This window comes from Rhyacophila brunnea, unplaced genomic scaffold (genome assembly GCF_057557595.1).
Source record: "Rhyacophila brunnea isolate RB1 unplaced genomic scaffold, BYU_Rbru_1.0 scaffold_14, whole genome shotgun sequence".
Taxonomy (NCBI): Eukaryota; Metazoa; Arthropoda; class Insecta; order Trichoptera; family Rhyacophilidae; genus Rhyacophila; species Rhyacophila brunnea.
This window is the reverse complement of record NW_028232796.1, coordinates 1,240,146-1,246,702: the sequence shown is the minus strand read 5'-3', so window position 1 is coordinate 1,246,702 and position 6,557 is coordinate 1,240,146.

The following is a 6,557-nucleotide window of genomic DNA, read 5'->3' as shown; positions in this document are numbered from 1 at the left end:
CCAGAAATGTCCACAGAAAAACTAAGACGCGGCTCTATAAAACCGTCATACGCACAGTCGTTGCATACAAGTGCGAGTCATGGACGCTAAATGTGAAAGCAGCTGAAATGGTGGATTGCTTTGAGAGAAAGATCCTTAGGCGGATATACGGACCCATGAATGATGGTGGGGAGTGGAGAATTAGGTACAACACGGAACTATACCGCTTATACCAAGATACAAAACTCTCCAACTTCATAAAACTCCAGAGGCTAAACTGGGCAGGCCATGTCCAGCGCATGCCTGAGTCACGGATACCGAAGAAGATCCTCGAAAGAAACCCAGGGGGGGAAAGGCCAGTGAGAAAGCCACGCACAGGATGGGGTGATAGTGTTGCAAAGGATGCCAACCAGCTGCTAAAGGTCGGGAACTGGAAAGGACGTGCGGAGGACCGTTCCGGCTGGAGGACAGCGGTGGAGGAGGCCAGGGCTCGACTTGAGCTGTAGCGCCATCGAAGAAGAAGAAGAATGGTATGCAGTTTAGCAAATGACGTCCAATAATATTTTGAGGGCCATGAGTGGAGTTCACAAAGTGGCAAAAGAATAAAAACATGTTTTTATCTAGACTTAGACTAATATTACGGATAATTTTGATGCAAATTGAGTGCTGTTGAAAAATAATTTAAATAAATGAATTTACTTAGATAATGCGCCCACACAACTGGTAAGGGGGGCCCAGACCCTATCCGAATAATAAAATATCATTCATAAATTTTCTAAATGGACCCTCCATACCACTTTTCTGCATACACCGCCACACTATTTTTCACTGTGTTCTTTTTTAATGTAATAGTAATAGGTATGGAATATTCTTCATAAGCGATAGTGCCCATAGAACGCGTCGAGCGGGCGAAGTCGGCGAATGAAGCGTTTATTCATAACCATAATCACACGTCTCTTGCCTCGCATTACCCTTCACCTATGTAATAAGCGGCCCAAGCAGCACAAAATAATTATTATTACAGCGTCTCTCATAACAAAGCAATAAAAATATTATATTATTTCGGGGCTTGTAATTAATATTTACGACGACATTATTCAACCAGCGAAATATAGTACATGCAATAAAATTAAACAATGAGATCTCTGTTATTAAATAATGACTTCTCGCCTGTCGATCGACGACGCCGTCCAGAGCGTGATTTTGCTCGCTGTGTTCAATGAATGGACTCCATTGTATTTTCTTTCATTCGTATCGCCGAGAAGCGGTGATTCGCGAAAAAACGATGATTCATGCGGCGGGCGAGTATAATGCGTCGTCAAATCCAGTGGGCGATTGAGTGCGTGATTACGTTGTATTTTCGTTGATTTACGCGCCACTTGTGAAATTTTGCGCGAGAGCCACACTTGCTGCGTTAAGTGGGTTTTACGCCTAACATAAACGACTAATAGACCCAGGTATAATTTGTACATATTATATTGCTAAATTACAAATTGATTACATTGTCCTGGTTGCCACATGGTCTCTTTGTAAATTCCAGACCAAAGTTTATTATTATTAACTAAGTTAAATCATGCAGTATATAAATAAAACAACAACAATGCATGGATCTAGATATTATTTCTACTTAAAATCTTGGATATACTTATTGCACAGTTCAAAACTAACCCTACTAGATGTCATTGAGACTTGCATCTAAAACCATCCCCGGGCGCGAAGTAATTTGAACTTGATTTACGTAGCTCGACTCCTACTTAACACAGCGTGACGTGTGGACTGTGCCTTATGGAAACCGGGAAACTCATAAATGGTGAGCAAAAGATATTACCAAAAATCTAGTATAACTACTAAAGTGTTGGTAGGTAAGCTATCGCCAATTATCGACAGCGTGGATACCTACAAACTTAACTCAACTGATAATGGATTAATATGTACCTTAGTAGGTAGATACCCACATGTGGACATTACCAACTATGTACGTCATATCTACTATTTTTCTCAATCGTTGCCATTTTACTGAGTATTGTGATCTTCTCGAGTAGTTTCTATTCTGCTAACAACTCTCATCCTGCTAACCTTGGATGCAAGTAAATCGAATACCATCATCAATGAAGATCATGCCGCATGTGTTCTTTCATCGTTATACTGCCAATAATGACCAGTCTCTCCAAGTTTTAAATAGTCACAATATGGCCTAATAACTGCTTTGTTTTAGAGAGATGGCTGATAAGTAATTTTTTATCCTTAACTCATCAAGGATGGGTTTGATGATATGACTTTCACTCTTTCAGACATCACAGGCAACTCTGACCATGCACATCCAATATCACATATATCTCAAACAATTGACCCTTTTTCTATCTGTTAGGTATACCTACCTATTTGCCCACATTTCGATAGCATAAAAATGTATTCCGGGTGCGCCTATTCGATGCTTACATTTTGATGGTGTCATTCAGCTAGTCATGGCACCTTCCGAAGGCTCAGAGCAACCGTATATTAAATTGTGCAATAGTATGATTTAAAGAGTAACGAGGAAATAATTAAGAAGGTGGATCATGCAGCATCTCTTTGAAAGTGAAGAGGCAACGTTGGACCTGACTAGGTCATATGCTATGGCTGCATCAAGAGAGTTTCTACCTAACATGCCTGTTCTTCAAGGTCACCGGTCTCTGGAATCCTGGAAAGCTGCTAAATACCATCCATATATATTATTATGGATACGGCAAATTTGCGAAGATATATACGGGATGCTAGCATCACCTGAGAAGACAAAAAGACTGGCGAATGGCACAGATTTGTGGGGGTGCTTATTCATGTCGTAAGCTTCAACTAAGGAGTGAAATTGGACTTTGGACTCAAATATTATTTATAGACTATATCCGGACGAGATGGATTTCGGTGAGATGTACTTAGGTACCTATCTGTCTTTCAATATCTCAGCCGCATTATACTAAAACGTGCAACTGAGTTTGGGGTAATTATCATAATAATGGTTTGAAATCTTTCCATATCCATACTTTTACTCAGATATTCCGAGTGGGTAATGCATAACGTATAAGCCTACTTATTTACAGAAATATGATTATGCTAAGGGTCCTTAGTAAAATCTTTTATACACTCGTATGGCGGCTGGGTGTGGGAAACATATAAATATTTACAAAATCAAAACTACTAGTAATAGGTACATTATCTCTTGTGAATCGCATTATAATACTTAGCTACTTATATACGCTCATGCTCACGTACTGTCTTAGCGCAGTGGTGTATCTTAATTCGTCGGTAATTAGCCATACATCATTTAACACACATGTTCGCCGATTAACTCTGGTGGAATTTCTACATTCAGTGATATCCGCAAATTGCTTGGATTACGACTTTAATCGATTTGAATTAATCAATGCTCTGCTGTGCTAAACATAGAGAAATAGAGATATAAACGATAAACATGGAATATACTAACCATAGTAATGCACATTGCACAGTAAATTTTTTAGAAAGTACTTCGACGACGCTTCTGATTCACATTTCAACGGTGTATCTCGTTCGTACATCACTGTTTACTACCGAAAAGATGAGAAAACGTAAAAATTATAAATAGCAAAGTATATAATTAAAAAAAAAAACATATAATATACTTATTAGTTTTTAGGTAAACGAGTTTTAAATTTGATTCCAGCTGTAGGTATATAATATGATAAATAGGATATAGGTAATGCCGTAGAGTAGAATTCCGGCTAAAATATGTCTTAAGCCGAACAAATGAGATAATAATATGAATACCTTACAGACCAAAACTATATAATTTTGTGATAAATGAAAGGATATCAAAAATGGTCATGTTAAACTTTTGAAACGGTGTGACAATATGTTAGAATTATTAGTAGTCATAATATTATTAAAAATAACATGACTATTGTTGTGAACCTACCACCAAATACACGGTGAATATCTTTAAAGATGCGTCCAGTAAAATTGAGGACTTTCGAAGACACATTTTGCTCACTGAGCCAAAATTTAGTCGTACCTACCTACCTACATACTAATAAACCGATTATGGTACCGAAAAATGTGTGAAATGTAATGCGAATCGAGTTTCTATCGAATGCAAGGAATCGATTCCACTAGCAAGTCATCTGTTTTCTGTCGTAAGAGGTTGGTGTACCATTAAACAAAAATTGAATACATGAAGCATGATGTTCATGTTAAAAGAGAAGGTATACCAGCCATAATGATTTAAAACAATGTTTTATCTTAATTCTTCGATATTAGAGTTATTGATATTGTTATATCAGTTAATTATATCGGAATATCCCTAAAAGCCACCATGATCGACTATGATTCTAAGGATGTATTTATATTATATGCAGCTCGAAACATATGTTAACAAAAATAAATCATAATATATGGTAGAATTAACAATAATTACAAGATAAAAAGAACTTTTTATATACTTACCACGTTTTTAAATTTTCTGCTGAATCATATCAACTTGACAATTCTATGTATTAATAAATACTTTTTTTGTACTTGATAGAAATACTGCATAAATATAGAATAGGTACTGAAATGTCATTTGGATATTTCATATTGATTTCCATAGTATTTATATTAATAATTTAGTTGCTAGGACTTGACACACAAGAAAAAATGTGTACTGGACAAACAAGAATACGAGCTAACGTGGTAAAAAATATGTTGTAAAACTATTGCGTCTAGGTATCACTTAAACGTCATTTTATCAGTTTTAAAATAAATATGAACAATACTATTTTTTTCTGATAGTAGCATTTGTTTAGTAAGTATATAATTACTAAGTGTTAGAATTTGCAATCCCGGGATTTCACTCAATTGCTTCATACCCAAATCACAAGATTGAAAATTTTGGAATCTGGGATTTTAATTAGTTTTGAGTGTTTTATGTTAATAAAGTGGTTAGTTTAAAATATATCTATAAATGCATAAACATAATATTATAATATAGTAAGTGAAACTAATACAGATGATGTTAGTGCTATAAATTCGCTATAGCAAAGAACATAAACAAGCAATTTTCATTTTGTTTTTCTTTGTTCCACTACATTACCCGAATATTTTATCACTCATAAAATATGTATTCGAACAGAATCCTGTTAGCCGAATCAAGGTGGGCTACACTAACTAAATCTATAGCAACGAAAATCGAACCCGGCCAGCTGGAATATCATATCATATCCAGACGATATTACTACTGATAACATCACAATGTTTGCTTTCCTGTATCCACAAAAAAAACTTTGTCAATAGTACTAGGTATGTGCCGCTCGGAGTTCTGAGAATTGGTAAATCTAACCTTTCAGCCCAATAAAGGTGGAATTGTAGATATAATAATAATATACTCGCACGTAAATATTGAATGAATATCATCATTATTTTCGTAATACTTATCCAATTTGATTTATGTAATTAAAAATTTCTGAGCATATGTAATGGAAACATACAATTTTTAATTAACTAGGTATATTTTTTATTCAACGAATAATTCAGAAGATTTAAGAATGTAACATGCTAATTATTGAACTAATTTTTGAAAACACTTTGATTTAAAATACAAAAGCCGATAATCAATAGTAGCTCAATTTAGAAAAGGCTTCAGAGTCTGTATCTATTGTGTAAGCTTCAGAGAGTATTATAAGAGTCATTAGTTAAATTGGTACTGTTCGGTTATCAGGAATACAGCGGAAAACACACTTTGAAAATACCCGATATACTGGATTATTTGTTAGTTTGGGTTAGTTTATGTTAGGTTAGGTTAGGTTAGGTTTGGTAAGATTAACTTAACAAATAATCCAGTTTATCGCCTATTTTCAAAATGTGTTTTCCGCTGTATTCCTGATAACCGAACAGTACCGTTAAATTTTTTCATAATTAAATCCTTTAGCATAGTGGTCTATGTGCGTGGGCGCGAAACATGAGAGATGCAGGTTCGATTCCTGCAGAGTGTTGTACTATTTTCAAAAAGATTTTTTCTATTGGTTTTAATATATTTTCTCAGAATTGTTTTCAAAAATTATGGAAACATACTATACTGTAAACATAGTATCCAGCGATCTTACTCGCAGCACTAAACAATGGCCCCCATTGAAAAAAGGCATTTAAAATAAAATATAACTGAATGGTCAAGTACCTACCCTAAAATGGCAGACGACACGAGAAATCGCATTTTAAATATTTTATTAATTTATTAAAATGTACCTACTGACACACTAACTAATTGATATAATACTTGCACTATCCGACTATGTCTGATTCTAATAAAGATCATAACGTCTCTGTTCTGGCAGAACACACTAACTGGAGAATACTAGTTTTGAGTAGTTTGACTTTGAAGTTGTTAAAATATTTGAAATAATGGTCTATCATGTGAGTTTATTAAGTAATCGTAAAAAGGGTGACTTTAAAATAAAGACTGTTTATTTATTAAGAAGGTTTCCAGACGGTAAAGTTTGAAATAAGGAACATTTTAGTACTAACTCAATATGTCATTTTTTCGAATTAGTGTTTTCTGCCAGAACAGTGACGAATTAATATGGTCCTCC